Source organism: Cygnus olor, chromosome 14, assembly GCF_009769625.2.
Source record: "Cygnus olor isolate bCygOlo1 chromosome 14, bCygOlo1.pri.v2, whole genome shotgun sequence".
NCBI lineage: Eukaryota > Metazoa > Chordata > Aves > Anseriformes > Anatidae > Cygnus > Cygnus olor.
The window spans coordinates 8,748,518-8,769,579 of NC_049182.1; the positions used below are offsets into that span (position 1 = coordinate 8,748,518).

At 44.6% G+C, this 21,062-nt stretch overlaps 1 protein-coding gene across 17 annotated transcripts in view; it reads right to left on the bottom strand.

Moving 5' to 3' along the window:
• The window catches only part of EBF1 (EBF transcription factor 1), a 312,571-nt gene that overhangs the window by 271,501 nt on the left and 20,008 nt on the right, over window positions 1–21,062 (bottom strand). The window lies entirely within an intron of this gene.

Here is a 21,062-nt window from a genome sequence, read left to right on the forward strand (position 1 = left end):
CGACCAGTCAAATTATAAATGCAAACAGTGACTTTGGCTTTTCTGCTAAACCATGCTGCTTCTATCACCCTGTCCTCCTGGTCTGTGCACCCTCTGCTCTGCTGCCTGGTGTGTGGACACCTCGGGGGCTCTCCCTTTGTTGTGCTTCTCCATTTGCCTTGCACATCGACACTCTCGTGAGTAAAGGGCACAAAGTATTTCCTTCTCCGGCTCAGTAGCACGTGCTCACAGTGCAACAGAGCTCCAAGGCCTGCCCAAGATCCTCTTGACGTAACGAGATTTTCCACTGTGTAATGACACGATGAGCATACCTCCTCGATGGAAATATATGGGCAAGGTGGAGGGACAAGGACCTGAAGGAGCTCAGATGCTGACAAAGTGATCCCAACTATTTATTTGGGGAAAAAAAATAAAAAATAAATAAAAAATAAAGTGACTAACAAGTTTCTGGAATTCCTCTATCTGAAAACTCCCCTTCCTTTGTATCCCTACCACAGTGCCCCAAGGGTCCAGAAGGTTCATAGGGGGAAAAGGCAGAGAGGGGGCCCCAATTCCCCTTCTCAGAGCAATGAGCTCAGGGCACTTTCCTGCTTTGGGTGGAGAGAGGAGCTGGGGACTCACCACTGACAGGAGCAGAGAATCCCCTAATCCCTGGGCAGGAAGAGCACATGAAGCACGTCAGGGGCAGGAGTGTCCCTCGCACATGCTATGCCCAAACAGAAATCCACAAACATGAGTCTCAATCAGCCTCCAGATAATTAATATTATCACTGGAGCAGCCTCATAGCTCCTGCTTTGAGCTCAGCCCTGCCATCCATAGCAGCCAGGCACAAAGCTGACAGCCAAAGCAATAACATTCACCAATTTCCATACGTATCCCTTGAATGCCCTATTGATGTCCCTGTGAGAAAGGACTCGGTAAAACACTGCAAATTAATGACATAAGAAACAAAATACATTCTACATCGCATGGTTTAAACAAAAAATAGCCTCAGACAGGGAGACACGAAGCAACAATATAAAGGCAGAATGAAACATTTTGATCTGCTGAATGCCTTTATAAATATTTGAGTATCATTTATTTATGTTTTCCTTCTTTTCATTGTAAAGCAAGGTTTTCTGACAAAAGCCCTCGTTTGGAGAACACTGTGCTTTATTATTTAACTTCCTAAAAGCAACATCAAAGGCTTGAGTTTAAAGCTTTAAAACAAATGAACTATTTGCAATATTTTAAAGGTTTAGAGATGAGAAGAGTCGGAGTTCTCCACTGCTCAGATCTAAAGGCCTCTGTGGTCTGTGCTGGATGGGAAGACACAACAGCCCTGCCAAATGCTGGGGAACAAAATCCCTGAGATCCTTTCGCAAGCACCAGCTGTAGCATGTGCCCAGAACTGCCAAGATGCTTCAAGTGCAGCCGTTCTCCTTCAGACCATGGCATTTCACCACTCTGCTGCAATTGCCCTGCTCTCCTCTTCCAGCCTTCCCACCATAACTGATGGGAACCACGTGTGGGTGCTGGGAGTTACCTGAGCCACCGGCAGCAGTCCCCAGCAGGGATGCTTCACGTCCCTTGCATTGCTCACACCCTGATCGCTTCCTGTCCTGGCACTGCTGTCCTTCAGACTGAACCATCCTGCCAGAAGAAAACTGGCCCACGCCAGGTCTGGCACCTGTATGCATCACAGGAACATGTGGGTGTTACTGGCATTCACACAATAAATAATATGACAAATTGCTCCTGGTTTTCAAGGTGTCGAGACAAAGTCTGGACACTCTGCTCCAAGAAGCTTCAAATGCCACCCTGAGCCAGTCCGTGAGACAAGGGATAAGAGGGGCAAAAAAATATATATGTCATGCCTCTAACAATCAACCAGCCCAAGAAACCTTTCTTCATGAGAGCCCTGATAGCCTCAAGGGGACTGCACCCAGGAGAAGGAGCCGTGCTGGAGCCCAGAGCTTTCATCCCCTCACACCTACCCCAGCTCTATCCATTTGAGACCCTTTCTCCAGCACCTGGACCCAGCATCACTCATCAAAGCTCACAGCTAATAAAACGGCGAGAAGCAGAATTTGTTCTTTGGTAGCACTTCGGACCACAGCTACAGCGAGTGTAAATCTGCACAGCTCTATCAGTTTCAATTTTATACATAATATGAAAAAAAAAAAAAAAAAAAAACATTTTCATTAGGTGTTATGCTGTTTTCAAGAAAATCCCCAAATTAATTTATTCTGGGAAAAAAAATCTCTTTAAGAGAATATTAATTTTCAACCCTATGCCAAGACTGTTTCCGTACTGGTTTGCACTGAGACAACCTACTTTAGGTTCTACAAAATTAACCCCCCCCTCAAACACAGTTACGGATATATTAAATTCCACCTAAACTGGCTGAAATTATGCAGGCACCTTTAAAAAAAAAAAAAAAAAAAAACAGTTTGTGTTTTAAAGCAGAATGGACTCAGCCATCCATTAAATATGACAAGGTCTGCATTTTATTTAGACATTGCCATTAATAATGAAATGATGTATGATTTCCATTCCTGCAGTTCTTCCTTCCCTACACAATCAATTATGCATTTAAGAAAATATTTACTTGATATAGAACTATTCTAATTAAGCATTACTGGTATACTAATGTGAGTTTGAGCAAATCAAGAGGTGATCTCCAAGACTCACGAAAGAATAAGATACTCCAAAGAAGCATTAATTCCTGTCTGGCAGGAAAAAGAAATCCTTACAAGTTGGAGCCACACAAGGTTCAGTGCAACGCTGCAGATACAACCATCTTTTGACGTAAAGAGGCAAATCCTGCTCGCGAGAGGCTCCTTGGGGCTACTCACATTCCTAAAGCAAATAGAATTTGACCCAAGAAAAATCCCACGTGAAAATACGTGGATATGCATGCTGACAAGGAGAGGAAAGCTCTTTCCAAAGACTCAGATATTTCCAAGTTGCTCAGGGTGAAGAAAGAGATCCCCAAAGCCAATTTAAGAGCAGTGAGATCATTGCTATTGTGGGGACTGCGAGCTGCAGCTTGGGGCTGCCTTTCACCCCCAGGGTGACTGTCAGGGACACCTCTCAAATTCCTCTCCCAAATACAAAAGTAACCGCCTGATTCCTGGTTCGTTGATGCACAGGGGTCTTATTGCTGGTGAGGAAAACACCAAGGGCAGCCCAGCAGCGCAAGTAGCCCAACTGTGCCCCAAATTCCTAGCATGAGCAGCAAGCCCATGGCATTTCCAGCTCCAATCTGTTCCCCAAGGTTCACCAGAGGCCCGAGAAAGCAGAGCTCAAATCACAGCAGATTTGGGAAAACCTCTCTTTTCCAGCACCCTGCCCAGCCATAAACCTGTGGGGCCTAATCCTGGATCACCAAGGTGGCAGCCGAGGTATGAAGAGAAATGGAGAGAAAGTGGCTGGGGGCCAGAAAGCGGCAGCCAAGGAGATAGCAATTAGGATGCAGGAGCAGCCAGAGATATGGCATCGCTGGAGATTTACTGTGCGTACACACCTCCCTCTCTGCTCCCAATGTACTCGCTCTTTCTTGCTGTCCATATACATCCAGTAAATCTTAAGTGACTCCTTATCTCCCAGTCTGCTTCTCGATCCTAATTGCTATCTATCTCTGTCTGTCTGCCTGCTGCTGCCAGGGCTCCCACCCCCAGCAGCCTCCCAGGCTCTGCCTCCCTCCTCTTCCTCCGCCTGCATGTGGCACTCGGCCGGGCAGCACCATGCTGAGCCCCAGTGTGCTGGGACGCCAGGCATGGGTCACGACACAGAACTCCCCCAAAGGTGTCCACCCAAGCTGCCTCCTCCTCTGGAGGAAGAAGCTTTCCTGAAGCCAACACAAAAGGTTGAACCTCAGCCAAAATTCCCCCTTCTCAACTCAACGCTATGCCCCAAGAGATGCAGGGAAACGCTCTGCTCTCGGCAGCATGACGGCACCTGACCTGGTCAAAATGGGACTCCTGGGGCTGCAGCACAGGGGGATGAGGCTGTGCAGAGGAGACAAGACTCTGCTGCTACTTGGCCTCTCGCCGTGACGTCCCAGTGCCACCCCACTGAGCTGTCCCTGTCCCCTGACCCCGCTCTGCCAGGTGAAGGGTGCCTTCCACGAGGCTCAGCACGCTGCTCGCTGTATTTCATTTTTATTTACTACTATTCTTCACTACCATTTATTTATTCAATCCTATTTTTATTTCACTTTGAACATGGCCAGCTGTGTCATCTTGGTTTTGCTGAAAATGTAAACAAAAAACTGCATTCAAATGCAGCCTTTCATTGCCTGAATACGTTTCCCATCCAACACAGTTCCAATGCTCCCACCCTGAAATTAAAACTTAAAAAAAAAAGGCAACATCATCACTGTACATTCCCCCCTGACGTTTTCTTTATGCACGCTATTTATTCTTTTCGAAAAACAAACATATCAAGAGTTTTAATAGCTCAGTTTGCTCTCCGCAAAGCAGGAGAAAAGAAATAAATGTAAATAAAGCTAATTTTATATTCCATACGGTAACAAACCTGAATGCCTCTGCTTTTCTCTAGCAAAATATCATGCCTGGTTTTACAGTCTGTGACACATAATTGGTCACCAATTTTTTTTTTTTTTAAGTACTGACTTCAGTTTTTGTCTGGTGAAATGCAACTTTAGTGATCTCTAACCCTGAGGCTTTTTGGTTTGGCTTAACAGTAACTATATGGATGTTGAGAAAGGGAAAAAGTGTTATACGCTCCTTACACTTAGCATTTTTCCATGCTTCTCAGCTTCTAACAGAGCAGGAGTATTTTCTCTTTCGCAGAGATGACGATCCAAGAGGAAGATACAGAACATACTGTGCAGAAGAAAACACCCCCGAAGAATGCCATAAACCGCAGTGGCAAAGCAGCATTTTTAATTCTGTCTTTGGCTTTTAGCAAGGGAACAATTAGAGAAAGGGAGAGAGCGAGAGGAGAGAAGAGAGAAGACAAGGAAAAAAGAAACGAGAAAGGAGAGGGAAAGAAGAGAGGGCGAGAAAGAATGAAAGAAAAGAGAGGAAGAAAGAAAAGAGGAAGAACGAAAAGAGAGAGAGAAGGTATTGGAAGAGGTCGTGATGCACAAGTGCCCCCGGCGCTGCCCGTTGCGACGCTGCCCACGCGGTCGCTGCCTCCCCGAGCCACGCGCCGGCAGCGAGCGCATCCCCAGCCGCAGGCAGGGCCAGCTCTCCCCACACGCCCGGCTTCTGTTTCTGCTTTCGCTGGCGACAATCTGGAGCCAGCGCTTTTCCGTTCAGGAGGAGCTCTGCTACGTGTCGCTAACAACACCACCCCCAGCGCCTGCCCCTCGCCCCGTGCCCCGCTGCCCGCGGTAAGCACAGCCCCACGGCCGGGATTTATAGCGAGGAGACAGCGATCTGAGCCTTAATTCATGGCTACCTACAATGCCACTACTGAGAGGAGAGGGGGGGGGGGGCGGAAACACAGCCGCGTGTTCCCAGGGCTGCTGCCCTTCTCCTAAAATCCTCACCCGCTCCCTCCGCGTCGCGCACCGATGGCTTTGCGCGCACAGCGGGAACTTAGACTGGAGCGCGCTCCCAAATTAGCTCTGTCATAAATCTTTTAGGCGTTTAAATAAATAAATAAATAAATACCATCGCTCCCTTTTGCCCTCTGTTGTTGTTTTTTTTTCCTCTCTAACTTGCAGCTCTTCACCAGCTTTGAGCCATTCGACTTTCCCGACAGCGGTAACAGGAGACCCGTTGATTTTTTTTATATTTTTTTTTTTATTATTTTTCTCAGCAGCAACATGCTGCTTTCAAACTTTTCACAGGGCTTTGGGTTTGTTTGTTTCCTCGCTTTCAAATGACATTATGATTTTAATCAAAACAGACTGCTTTTTGGAGAAGGCCAGCACGGGCTGGGGCTGGGAGGCAGATTGCTCGGGCGGTTTATAGCAGTTCAGAAGGAGGTTTTGTAAACGCATGCAGCTCAGAGGTAGAAAAGCAAATACGGTGGGTGAAATTTTGGCCTCCACCGAAGGCAGTGTCACAGCTCAGCGAGGCCACTAGTTTCACATCCACACAGAACTTTTCCTCCAGCAAACACAAAGCTGACAGAGATGCAGGTAACAGAAAACAGCTCCAAATCGGTATTATTGTTGTCTAAACAGCTTGATGCTGTCAGAGGCTGGGGAGAGCAACAGAAACATAAGCGTCAAGTGTGTACAGGGAGCAAACACCCTAAAGAGCTTTCTGGCTAATGGAGAGCTGCTGCTGCTGCCATCTGCCCCAGGCACAGGGCAGCACCATGGCCCCCGACCTCAGGCATCACCCCTGGTGCCAGCCAGGCATCCTGCAGGGCTTGTGCACACCGAAACCTCAGAGGGGCTGAAAACAAGGGTTTAGTGTCCTGTTATTCCAGGCAGTTCACTCGTGAAGCCTGGGGAAAAAAAAATAGAAAATAGGGGAGAACTCAGTGAAGGGTGGGAGGCTGCAGGACTGGGGAAATAAGCCAGAAAAGTTCACCCAGAGTCAGCGTTAGCCAAATGAGGGCACCCCAACATGTCAGAGTTCCTCAGGCTTTTCCTTCCAGCACTGAGAGCCAGCTGGCCATAGCCCACAGGTCATTACGGGAGCAGGGACCCGAGGCACGGCCGTGCTGCACACGGGCGCTCGCCTGGCGCAGCTGCAGCACCCCAGGGTGCTGCTCGTGCAGGTGCGAGGTCCGGAGCAGCTGCAGCAAGGAGCTGCTGTGCCCCGCAGAGAGACGCCTGAGTGACAAAGATAAGGTTCTCCCAGGAGGAAGGAGGGCACTTTCTTATTAAAAAGTAGACTTTAAAGTCCCTCTGCCTGGGATAAGCCTGCCCCGTTTATTTTCCATGCCACCTAAGTGCATTAAAACACACTAAAAAACTGATGCTGTTGTGAAAAAAGGGCCAAACCACGAACCCTAAGAGACCTCAGCGCATGAACAACTCACCAAGCTGTGAAGGGCTCCCAAGGCAGTCCCCAGGCCTACGTCAGATCCAGGGTGAGGAGAAAGGTAAGGCCAGAACTCCCAAAAAGTGTGTGGTGGATCCTTCCAGTGCTTCCATGATGCAGGGCAGGAACAGGGAGCTCCAGACCTTGCATCACTGCTCTCTCAACTCTTTCTGCTGGCCCTTATGGGCTAAACAAGCTGAGCCCTGAGCCTTTCACCACACACACAGCTGCTCAGAGCCCAGGTGTGGGTGCCCACCCCTGGGTGCTGCTGGCAGGGGGTGCCTCAGAGCCAGGGAGATCCCTCCAGACAGGGGCAGCCACAGCACAATGGTTTTTGGCACCAGCACCATACCCCATCTACATTTGTCCCCTCCTTACTACAGCATGGGAGCATCGGATTTAAAAAAAAAAAAATCAAAGGGAAAACATTAATAAATAATAATCAAGATCATCTGCAGTTTTAATGATAAGCTATTTAATGAATTATAAAGTACCTATAACTCAAAGTATGAGACTGTACATTGTCAAAACTGGCATTAAAGTGTATGGAGATAATTAAGCAATAATGACCTCCACAGAGGGCTTTTCCTGGGAATTAATGACCAGTCGGGAGGAGCTGATGGCTGAAGGCACAAGCAAGGGCCATTAACCCCAGCTGGTCATTAATACTCAGGAAATGCCCCACGCTAAGGTTGTTATTGTGAGTATATGATAAAATAAAGGGGGAGCAATTATAAATGCCTGAATCTGGGGGCTGCTCGGAGAGGTGATGGTTTGGGGTACTCAGCTTCATGCCTGCTGGGTCAGCCACCCCTGGTGCCCCCACACCAGCAGCACTTAGGGGTGCATCTCCCAAACCAGCCCACTCTGGACCCCCTGGCACCAGCACTGGGGGACTCTACCAGCACGCAGAGCCCGCAAGGCATCTTTGTGACCAGAGCAAAGGCAAAACATCCCAAGGGCAAGGCAAAAACAGAGGTTTTGTTTCAAATCCTAGTTTGGATTTGCAATCCTCACACTACAGCAGCAACAGAGTCGGAGTCTCGGGCTCATGGTTGAGCAACACCAGCCAGCCTTTAGGCATGCCACAACCAGCCCCAGCCCCTATCCCGGCCTCAAGCTACCCACTGCTTGCAGCGGGAGCCCCCAGGCTCAACCCAAAAGCCTAGGCACAGAATAGCCTCTTCTCAGCCTAAACCTGCAGGCGCCTCTCCCCAGCCTTACAATGACCTCAGGGGGACTTGGAGGAGCAGGACTGTCACCTTTTGGTGGGCAGAACAGTTAAGGCCAAGATGCCTCTATGCTGGAACACAGCTGCTTTTCCGCAGGGTTGTTTTAAATGAACCTGTGAGCAGCGAAGGAACTTGAGTTCCCCACCGTAGGCCCTCTGGCCATTTATTTACCCCAGTGCTGTCTTCTTGAGCTGAAAATGCATAAATGTGCTTGGAGGCGGCAGTCGTGTAAGGCTTTGCCCTGCAGGATCACAGCATATGTACGTTTTCACCTACACAAACAAACTCATGATGGTTGTAAACATTCCCAAATTATTGTCTGTAGCGGCCAGAGAAGGTTGCACTGTCTGTGAGAGCACAGCAGCAATGCTTGTTGGCAAAATAAAGGATCACTTTAAGTTCCCTGCAATCTGGAAAGCAACCCAGCGCAGCTCCTCCGTTGCAGCATCTCTCCTGAGCTGTTTACAGTCCCTCAGAAGAAAAATTAAGTGCCTCACTGGCAATACGGAGTTTCCAACAATTATATTTTAAAAAACAGCTACTGGTTAGCAGAATAAAATCACTACATAAGGAAAATTAGCGCTTGTTAGTACACGTAATATTCAGAATCATGAGTAGAATAAAGGCAGCAGTGCAGAAACTGTTATCAGCAGAGAGAAAATTATTCAAGTATGCATTTGAGTAATTCTGCATTTTAATTTAACCCTTTGAAACATTAATCAAACCACGGCTAATTATAGGAATTAAGGAATTAAACGATGGAATCTTCTAAAAGATATTATTTAAAAGGCAGTTTACACAATTACTTGTATAGATGTTTGCTTTAAAGAGGGAAACATTTCTACTGTAATGAAAAGGGTCTTAGAAAATTAAATTAACAAGGGGGGACCAGGCTGATATGAAACTAAATTAGCATCAAATGCAAATTACAGGGTACTTAATGGTAGAAACAGGTGCAGAGCAGGTCCCTAAATGAGATAAATGAATAAAACATCCCTCTGCACAAATGTGGAAGCTGACACAAAGTCAATGATATGAATAATTCAGCAGCCTCAACACTGCTGTTGAGGTCAGCTTTCCTTGACCTTTGAAACAGGAAGTAAAATTCTGTCCAAATTTGAGTGACTGGAAATGCAGCAGTTATTTGTTGAAAGAAAAAAAAAATAGAAAATCCAGATTAAAAAAAAATACAAAACCACACTGAGTATGTGTATACATACATATAAGACAATAAATTGAAACACTGAATAAATGTATCAGCAGAACTGAAAACCTATAAAATGCTAGATTGACAGTGGCTGCAGAATGTTTGTTTCAGCCTAAAACCCTAAAACAACGTGTGTGTGATACATGAGCGTATTTAGGTCATGGTATGATCTAAGCATGTTCAGAGCTAAATGGTTTCATCTTTCAAAAAAATAATTTAGTTGTGCTAAAGGGGATATTAATAGAGTCAAAGTCATTATATTTCAGGCATTACAGAAATCAAATCATATAAAAGTATCTGTTCAAAGCTGAGCAATCAATCATTTCCTTTCCTATAAACTTTTTTTTCTTTAAAATAAAGGAACTGGAAGACTTCTTTTCTGGACTTTCAACATGAGCTACCGATTGAGTCACTACTTCATTTCAAAAATTAAAAAGTCACACTATGAGACTATTTGAAATGTAAACCATCCCAACAACAGTTTGCAGCAAAGCACAGACTGTTTGCATGTGTGCCAGTGTGAGAGAACCCTTAAATGAAGAAACTTTATAGATATATCTGTATTTTATACAAATTTTTAATATGTAAATAAACTATAAATACAAATTCTTGTATTCCAAAGAATGAATGGTTCTGTCTCTTAAAAAGATGGAAATCCAGAGCAGCTACCTTAAATCCAGTGAAGTATCTCCAATTTTACATCCTCGTAACCAAATGAAGAAGATTTCTGCACCTTTCCCTGTGACAGAATACTCAGCTGAAATCATAGGTCATATAATTTCTGACTAAATGTATGGTCCTAATTTCAAATTGAATTTGGCACTAAAACAGATTAATAAGGTATGACAAATAAGTAATTTCTCCAAGTTGGAAAGAAAGGAAGAGCATCACCCCTGCAGCTTGTCTTCTATGGCAACAAAAGATGTTAGATAAGAGTTCTCTCTGCTGCCTCTTTTGTTGTATCAATCTCTTTAGGAGTTTACCTGCTTACATGTCATCTGCAGAACACATGCCTGATATCTCTTACTGGGGGGTTAATTTTATTTTATACATTTTAGGCAGGTGGAGCCCAGCAATGCCCCTGGCAGGGCAAGTTTTTGCACCAAGTTTTGTGAGGCGCTAAGGCGAGCTCTGGCAGCAGCCACCCCGAAGATGCACATCGATGCGCTAAACAAAATCAGCCCCAATATTGCATGATAACATGTGGCAAACGCAGCGGCACTTATCTGGGGGCTGGGTTCAGGGCTGCGCTCAGCGCCGGGCTGGTGTGCAGCGTGGCTCCCTCCAAACGCCAGCGATGAGAACCCAGCTGGTTCTCATTTTGAAATAACCAGTTTCTCTATCCCCAAGTGCTAAAGAAAATAATCCCAGCAATCCATGACTACACGCTTTCACAGGGACAGCAGTGAGAATTTGATTGTGGAGATAATTAAAGTCATTCCTGAAACTTCCAAGGAAAAGCAGCCGGGGGGGAGGGGGCAACAGGGGCACTGATGCTTAAATTGAGCCAAGCAACCAGTTTGGCTTGGGAAATGGGGCTGGGGGGCTCCACTTTGGGGGAATTTGTTTTCCCGAAAATTCTCTCTCCTGCACTCTAATGGTTACAATATTTGCAAAGAAAATGTAATAGACTGCGGTGAGTAGGAAGATTAGAGCGAGGTTTGGAGCCTGGATGTTCCTAATTTGGCAAGAGCATCCAGAGGGAAATGCTTTCGCATTCTGGTAAACTTGAATAAAATTATGTACAGCCACTTCGATTAGAAGGGTTTAAAGGGAAATGATACCATAAAAGCAATAAAACCAACTGCTATCTGCTTCAAACACTGAAAACATCTTTTTAAAATTAATGTTTCCTGCAGCCCTGCCATGAGTTAGGTCTGAAATAATTTTAATATTAACAACACTCAGGAGCAGGTCAATCTAGAGCCAGCCATGCGACTGGGTTAGTCCTCTCCATCGTTCCAAAAAAGGTGGAGCAATTTACACCACCCTGGCTGGTGTCAATCAGTAGGGCATTGCTGGCATCAGGAGAGATGCTCGGATCTGTGGATCTGGCAGCCCTAAGAAATAATCATAATGATGATGACAAAAATAAGTAAATAAGTAAAACGCCTCGCTCCAAGCAAAGCTAAATTGTACAGCCCCTGTGTCACACATCTGCTCTGACCCTCGTCATCCCAAAATGGGTGTGAAATTCGGAGATGGCAAGAAAGAGTTTAAGGCACTTATAATCTCTCCGTCTGCACTATCTGCCTTGAGCAGGAAGGAGGGATCCGCTCAATGAGAGCTATTCAGGGCCTCTCAATTAACCTGATTAGTTCAGCACGCTGCTCTCATGAATGACACCTTATCTTGGAAACCAAGGGAAAAAAACTTCCTTCCTCCTGGAGACACCCACGTGCCCGAAAGCCGGAGAGTGGCACCACGGGGTCGGCTCCCCCAGCCCCACGGGTGCCCGGGGACCTGCGGGTGGGTGGTGGAGTCCGGCCCCCAGGTGGCCCCGAGCTGGGGGGAACCCCACTTTTGGGGAGCCAACCATGATCACGATGGAGTCTGTGGGAGCGGGCTGCGGCCCTTAACCCCTGCAGTGCTGTCAGCAGGTTAAAGGGAGCGCAGGCGAGGAGGCGAAGCCCCCGGGACCGCCGCCGTGCTGAAGTGTGTTGTAGTCTGGAACTTGTTCCATACGTGACAGATTAATGAGCGATAACTGTGTTTCCATGGCAAAAAGCATTCCCAAAATTCTCTTTTGTTTCCCTGAGAACAGTCTCCTGTATTTTTTTTTTTAAATCATGCCACTTTACAATAACGCAAATATTAACTAACGGCATGTTATTCTTTCAAGTGCGGGTGGCTGCGAATGTCAACAATGCTGACTGTTATATACCGACTCCAAGAATTAATCACGGAAAATAGGTGTCTCAATTACAATTATCATACTGAAAACTCAAATTTATGAATGCCCAGCCGACTTTGAAGGCATTTATTAGAAAAACTCCGATGACTCGGGAAGTATTAATGCACTAATGACGCATTAGGGCATGATGTATTAATGTTCTTGTAATTTCTGACAAATTAAGTTACAATTGTCACAGCAGGGCAATCCTTTGGAAAGAAAAAGAGAAGTTCCTCTCTCCTGCCACGCGGGATACAAGACGACAATTTGCGTGCACATAATGGGGTTTTGCGAGGAGTTTTCCTCCTACGCCGTGGTACAGTTTATTTCATTTTTCAGAATGCCAGAACTATTGTTGAGCTCACTATGCTTTAAAATAAATAAATGCATAGATAGATAGATAGATTAGAAGATAGATAAAAGGCATGAGTAGCCAAGGTCTTGCCTTTCCTGATGAGGTCCTTAGGGCACAGACCGCCTCTCAATACCGCTGCGCAGCCCCTCTTGCAGCATCAGTGGAAGCCTGACCAGCCCAGCAGGGCCTCCAGACCCAACAGTGGCACCAGCCCATGGTGCCAACGGAAAACCAAGACCACGAGATAAGAGAAAAAAGGAAAAAAAAAGTTTCTGTCAGAAACCTCACCTTGAGAAATAAATTCTGCCCCAGAGCCCAGAAAAGTCCCAGGTTACACAGGGAACTCCGCTGTAATGCATGGGACTCCCTTGTTTTTCTCAAAAAAGCACCAAATCCTGACACTGACAGTGGGGCACAAAACACGGCCAGATCCTTTCTCTCTCCCCCAGCCAAAACATGCCACAGGGCAGGCACATGTCTACAGCCAAATCCTGGCTCGTGCAGGAACCTGCAAGCGATGCAGAGGCACACGGAGCAGGCTGGGGGAGACGCTAACGTCAGGTCTTAATAGCTCTGAGTGTGGCTAATTTTCTTCTTCTTTTAGAGCAAAGAACTTTATAATGAATACAGAATACATTTCTCCTCTTCTTGTGTCATCTTTCTACAAAATCTGAGCTAGGTAAAGTGGTTTTTAACATCCACTTATCAAAGTGACTTAACATCTGGGAAGGCAGCCAATGGTTATGTAGTGATGCAGATGCCAAAAAATCCAACTGAAAGATTATATTCAGGGAGATTACAGAGAAGACCTGACTCAACTGGGTGGAAGTGGATGGTTATCCTGGTCAGGAAAGCCTGAGAGGCTCCCGGCAAAATCTTGGAGAAAATTACGGAAAATGATTACATTTTGAATGCAGTTTCCTTTTAACCCACTATAGCCCCTGGCTGTGTCCTGTACCAAGTAGTTTTTCCAAAGCCAAGTTCTGGAGTCAGTAAATGAACAGCTTTTCTCTCTCCAACAGTCAGAGACAGCACTAACAAGAAGCAAATCCTTTTTTACTGCTGGTCACTCACAGTGGGATACTAAGTCCTCCTAACATTTACTTTAGATAATGTTTAGCCTTTCCAGGGTCACAATCATGTCACTTGGGGTTTCTCTCTTTTTTCCCTTTTTTTGAAAAGATGAAAAAAATTAATCTTCGAAAAATGACCTAACCATTGAATGATGTTATTAGCTGAACCAGTTTGCAACTCTGATGAGAGAGTCAAGGTAAGAGGAGAGCCAAGAAAACCCGAGTGGCGTGCAGCTGGCTTTTGGACCCTACAGCACTAAGGCATTCCAGAATCACCTTTTTTTTAACTCCATTTTTCATCTCTTTCTGGCCTGGTATAGGCACTTGAAGAGTTAAAGAAAACAATAAAAGAACAACTGAGTGTACAGGGTAGGATTTACTGGCATTTACTTTTAATCTATGGTCCTTTGCTCTGTGGCTTATCAGCCCTATGTCAGCCCTTTTTCCTCCTTTATATTTCACGAGGGGACCCACATGCTGGTACTGAGAGACAGAGCCCAAGTGTCTGTAAGCTTTTTGTCAGGTAAAAAGAGAAGAAAAAGGAAAGGAACAAGAGGAAAAGCAAAGCTAAGAGGCATCTATTAGATGTCACTAGGCTTTTGTATTCATGTCAATGATTCAGGATTAGAGTATTTGAAATAATCTTATTGAGAGAACTCAAAAGCCCCACAGAGGGAAAGCCTGCTCGGGAGCATATGGCAGAGCAGCGGACAATATCTTATTAAGGATGTGTTAGCTAACACCATTACTTTTTATATTACATTACAGAACTATCGTGCCTCAGACGGTTAGCAAGATGCCGTAGTTGAGGAATGCCACTTTGGACATCATCGCATCCGTACAAAGCCAGCCAGACCCATCCGGGTGCTTGCTGGGGGCTGTGGCTCGGCTGCCCCCCTGCCCCGACCACCAGGCAGGGGATGGGGACCCCGCTCCTCACCACGCAGGGACACCAGATCCCAGACCCCATTGTCCCGTCACAGCAGGGGACACGGGGCAGCTCCTGCTGGCTCTCCATCCAAAAATCCCAGCCCAGTGCCAAACTGGCTTCTTGTCAGATTAAAGGAATTTAATTTTGTTATAGTGAATGCTGCTAGCCTAAAAAAAATAATAATAATAAGACTCTCTTTTCTCTTGGACAAAAGCCTGTAATTGGAGAAATCACTCTTTTTAAAGTTATCTTCATCTACCTACACCTTTAGAGGCAGCAAGAAACCAAAGACAAAACAGCACTGTTCATAGCGCTTCAGTGGCTGCAGTGAAAGCCTCTATATCTGGGTCACCTTACGACTGTCCAGTATGTAATTTCAGTGACTTGAAATAAAGCCTTTTAATAACTAATTTTATATAATTCGCATATTAACTGCACCAGAAAATGTTTTCACATTTCCTATTTCCCAACACTATTTTTAAAAAGTGGGTAGAAAATTATTCGTTCTGCTTTAAAAACCTCTAAAATACTGTCCTTAGCAAAAAAAAAAAAAAAAAAAAAAAAAAAAAAAAAAAAAAAAGTAAACATTCATTTGATACAGTAATATATTCTGATCACAAACTACCTATGCAAAGTTGCTAATGGGACACACTGGGAACTTTGTATGGATTTCTGTACTTTTCCAGAACTGTTACAAAAAAAAAAAATAGCACCTTGATGCTACAGAGAAAATTCATACCAGTATTTACCATTACTGCTACAGGGACGGGTGCTCTCTGAGGACAACGTAAAATCCATTTCTAGAAAATTGTCTCAGTCATGATTTACACAGAAACCTACAATTGTTTCCTCCTCTCTTTTAACTTTATTGGTCGTTATATTAAAAATATTTACTTTCAGCAGGCAAAAGCAAACTTGAATTTAGCATAGATATTTTGGTAGATGTGGCCAATTACTTATAAGAATACATTTCAGCAGCTAGAGCATGCAAACATTTATGACTGCTCACAGGAAGAAAACCACTCATACGCCCGAGCTCCAGCAGAACAGAGCAGGTTAGGTTCTCACCCAGTAAATGCCGTGGTAGATATAAGACACTTATTTCACGTTCAGAACAATTTCAGCTAATCTGCATTAAAACTGAGGATGATTTTTGAAAATACCTTTTCCTATAGCTCTTATTTGGCTAGTTATGTGTGCATTACCATTGCAACAGCAAACGCAAAAATAAATCAGGTTTTAAGATGAGACACTAAATTTGCCCACACTAGAAACGGTGTGTACATCCATAGGAGGAAAAAGCCAGTATTTTTTCCCCAAAGAAATCCCCACTCTTGAAAACAGAAAATCTGACCCTGAGCTGTGCAGGGAGGTCTGTGCACCAAGCACAGCCTCCCTGCTTCAAGACACAGGTGGAATTGATATTAAGGCACAGTACACAAATAGTACCCTTCGTGAGCAAAGGGAAACATGGCCCAGCCCATGCCCAAATTCATAAGGTCTTCACAATCACCTTCAAATACAGCAGGTCCAGCACATCCCACACACACCCAAATAACCTCTCTGGACTGACAGAGCACGGGAAGCACGGCTGGCCTAGTCCCCAGGAGCTGTTGGTAGGCACTAAAGATGACAGCCCAATGCCAAAAGCAATCGAGTAAACTGGTCTTCAGCTTCCCTAATCCCCAGAAATTCAATGCAAGACTAAGTTTTTTGTTCTCCACAGAAAAATTTGTGAACTGTGTCAGGAGAGCCACTTCAGGTATGGGCTCATCAACCTGCCTTGGGAGCACACAGTGCCCAGCACAATGAGCCTCCTGTGTGACAGGAGGCCCCGTCACAGCACCACCATATTAAATAGTAATAATCAGGCATAGCATCACAGTGAAATAAAGCCCAAAACGCTAGCTGCAGATTCAAAAGGCATCACTGAGAGAAGTAAGCAACTATTAGAGTAGTGTGAAATGTTTGCAGTGAAACCCAAAACCGCATAAAACTTGCCTGGTTTGGGGTTTTATAACAAACTGAAAACTCAGAACAGGTTTTCTGAGAAATTCACAAACCTCCTGAAGTGAAGCTGAGACCAAATTAAGGTTTTGCATAATAGTTTTGAAATTATATAAAAATTCCTATACTCGGGGGTGGGGGAGGAGAAATGAAGCAAACAATAAGTGGGAGCTGTTCTGACCCTGACCAAGTTCACTCAACCCCAAGAGCAAAATAAATGAATTTCGGAGTGGCAGAAATACGTGCCAACCCGCAGAGACTGAAACTGAGAGGGATTTTTGCAAGGGCCCTCGCAAAGTTATCCCCAGCTCTGGTGATTTCTTCACCAGGAAGAGGACAGACACTATTAGGAGCCCTGGAAGAGGCGCAAGCATTTCGGCCTGATCACCGTGTGAGAAGCATCTACTGATCAGAGTCCCCCATGTATCTCACATAGTCTCAAAATGCCTTTGGCTGCCTAAGTCATGTGGGAACTGTTTAGGGTAATGCTTTTCAGATGCGTCAATCATAACCAAGTCCTCGAGGATGTTTGCTGGCGTCCTTCCCCTCTCAGCAATGTACGGGTTCACAGGCTCCGGGAGCTCGTGTGAAATGTTGGAGGCCAAATTCTGCCCATCCTCTGTAGGGGCCCAGAGGGTTTCACCAGCACAGCTGTGAGACACAGCCCCATGCGGTGCCCAGGGACCGAGGTGGGATGCTACCCCCAGCCTCCTGCAGCCCCATCCACGGGGGTGAGTAGGACACCAGCACCTGCCCCCACCCCACCACGGCTGGGTTCAGCCACCTGGGCACAGAAAGCTGCTGCAGGAGGCAGTGATTGCCATATCCGCCCAACAAGTGCCTTCAGGGGGAGGATGCATAGAGGGTGATGCAGCCCTGCATGTCACTCTTCCACCTGCCTGCTATTTAGGATGAAAAGATGATCAGGCCTGTAAAATACAATCCACTGCATAATGACTTGTAAAGCAGTATAACGGAGACATTGAAAGTCATTCACGCCTCTTTTCTTGCCATTGCACAATGAAATTCTACCCACAAACATAAAATTTGTCAGGTTAAGGCCTGAAAGATCTCAAAAACATCTGTAGGAAAGCCAGCTCCCTCTGTAGCCGCAGCGGGTGGATGTGCTGGGGAGGGATCACAGGCAGCCCGGCCGAGCATCCTGTACAGCAGGTGTCGAAAATGCACAAGCCTTCCCGACACATGTAGCAGGCCGTGCATTAAAACCCCTCCGTGTGATCTGATAATAAAGCAGAAAGAATATCACAGCCTGCAGTCTGTAAGTTCCCACCCCTGCTCCATTGACAAGAGCTCTGATCACCCTGGAAATGCATCAGCCACTTCTGCAAAGCCAGAGGGAGCCTTATTCCTCAGAAGCAGCACTCGAATTGGCATATGAAGAGCTTCAATGTCTTGGCTAGACCAGGGCCAGGAGAGCCCCTCGCCCTTCCCATGCTGGGCACAGAGCCCCTGGACAGCTCCAGCACAAAGCCCAGCATCCTGCACCCTGAGGGCATCTGTCCAAGAGAGAGATTCCTGAAGTAGGTCTCATCCGTATCGATAAACCTCAGCAAAGTTGATTTCAGGTCACAGCATCAGCCTACTCACGTATGGTGGGACGAAGCAAGATCTGAGATGGAGCAGCAGTTGCCACACGGGCTGCTCACAGCCCCTCGTCCCTGCAGCATCGCACGCTGGGGTGCAGGGTCGGGGGGCAAAGCACGATTCTCAACGCGGAGCCTTTTCCGCCACTATATTTGGGATTGCGGTGCTCATTTCTATTTTATCAGTCAATAGGGCTCCTGTTTTACTGGATCCAGCCATAAAAGGTAAAGAATCCCCCACAGACATGGGTAACACCACTAAATACTGGTCCCCACAGTGGTAAATTGGGTTTAAGAGTTTGGAACAGAACGGTGAGAGAGAAGCCTTTTTCCTGAACCAAGGAATAATCTAAAGCCCCACTTTCTCCCCTATGTGACTTTTGTCATTATCATCTTTTCTGATTCTTACAAAGCAAACCTAATTAGGAAGCTCTCTCATTAGTCTTCCAGAAAAATTAGCACAGCTTATGCTAATTACTCCTGTAAAATTTAATAAACTCGTTGAAATGGGAATAGTCTAATGAGGTTTTATTTATTGAACTAAGATAACTATAAGGAAAAAGGTTAGGACACCAGGATATCCAGAGTGGTAATAAAACTACAATTTATTCAATTTCTTCACAGGAATTTTATTGCAAACCTTTTAAATTCAAATATGAGTTACAATTTGAATGTTAAATCAATCTAGAATTTAATTTAATAACAGGAAGTGCTCTGTGTTTTCTTTAAGTATGATTACAATACAGCCCTGCTACTGTACTTGTAGGAGGAATTGTGCATTTGTATTGTGACAATAATACCCCTTTTAAAATGAGTTCCTGTTCATCAGAGCTTCATCTGAACACATGTAACTGGATTAGTGATAAAATATACAGGCTATGCTAAGAAGATGATTCAGATACACACAGGTTTCCAAGAAACTTCCTTGAAATGACTGCTCTCTATAAGCATAAGAGATTTATTTTGTTCTCCAGAGAAAATTTAGATCGCTCTGTGAGTATAAATTTCTTTAGGTCCCTTTCACTGCTATATCCGCTAATACTATAATGGGGCAAACTATAAAGCAATTTTACAAAGGATAAAGTCATATCCTGTTTCAAACGCAACTACAGATTTTTTTTTTTAAATCCCACATTTTGATTAAATAAAAATATGCGATTTACTTTTCATATACATCTAGGGTTTGAAAAAGAACACAACACATGTAACTTTGAAGTTGCCAGAGAGCCTCTTCGCCAAGTTAACTAAACCACCACAAAGACTGAGCTCCCTCTATCCCAAGTTTCTCTAGCCTCATCAAAGAGAATTAATCAATCCAAAATAGTATTCCGGCATGTAAGAAGAGGATAGCATTTCCATGTAAGTACATATGTCAAAAATCCCATAGATAGATTTTATTGTAAATTCTATGTTAGGTCAGACTCTGTGGATTCGTAGGATTTGATGCAAGAGTTAGATTAAATCCATAGGCGAGGCTTTATCAGACTGTAAGGCATGTGGGAGTGCTTTAGCCCAAATGGTAAATGAATTCTGTAAGCTCACATGCAAATAAAAATAGCTAAATATGGTTTTGCATATCAATTGACATAATAGTTTAAAATTGTGTGCATGCAGAAGTGACAATAGAGTACAACTAAACACATGTGCTGACTTGTGCAGGCGTTTTACTGTTAGAACAATTTTAACGGGCTCATTTTAAGGTAAAAAGGCTCCACATAGATCGCTTCATCCTTTCCAAACCAAAAGGGAGGAAAAAAATGAATAGGATAAATGTCACAAGATGCATCACTAAAGCCACTAACTGTATAAAGCACATACTTATTTGGCCTAAATTGTTTGAACTAGCCCTGGCCAAGAAAAGGTTTTAAGTACCCTACTGGGACAGATGCGAAGCGGCAACAATAGAAGCCACACTAATGCAATCCAGGTAACACAATCCTGTTTCAAAAACACGGGGAGGGCTAATTACAGTACTGCTGAGTCAAATTTCTTATACCACTGCAACCCACAGGAACAGGTCAAAATCAAATGTTATTCAAACCACAGTCATATCAACCTTCTGTATCAAAGTCACAATTTAAAACCAAGTGAAGAACTTAAAAGCTTAACCCATTCACCAGCCAAATGTGATTTAGTACAGGTGGTGAGGTAAGGCTTGTAAGATGAGCTTTAAATCATGTTTAGTTGTGTTTTAAATATAATCTTCAGAATTTGAATCTTTTGCATCGATTAATGTAAATACTGATAAATTGATCACTGCTAGGAAGCTAAATCTGATTTTTCATGTAAGAGTTTCCCTCTTTTTATAAGAAGCATGTAACAGACTGCATCTCTGGCTTTCATAATTTTAAATGATTTGCTACTAGCAGTTTTGCATACTAGATAGTTAAACAAAATATTTCCGTAAACCTGCCATTAGCATCTTAACATCTCACTTTCCAGTACAATGAAAAATTCATGTGAATTTTGTAGCTTTCATGTCGCTCAAAATGCCACTCTAACACCATGTTTATAGCGTTCAAGTCTGCAGCATGCTTATAAAACACATCTCTATACAGATTTCACGGTGGGTTTTTTTTCCCCAGCTTTCCCTGGTGCTACCTAATGCTCACAGAAGATGAAAATGCGCCTAGTTAAAATAGGTAGATACATCTTCTGAGATTTAAACATTCTCGGGATTACTGATTATAGCTAATCAAAACATCTGCGATAAGCTTCCAATGTATGCACTTTCTTAACAAATTCAACCCAGAGCTATCAATCTGGCAGCCTGCAGCAGCACAGTGCCCAGCCAGGCTCTGCC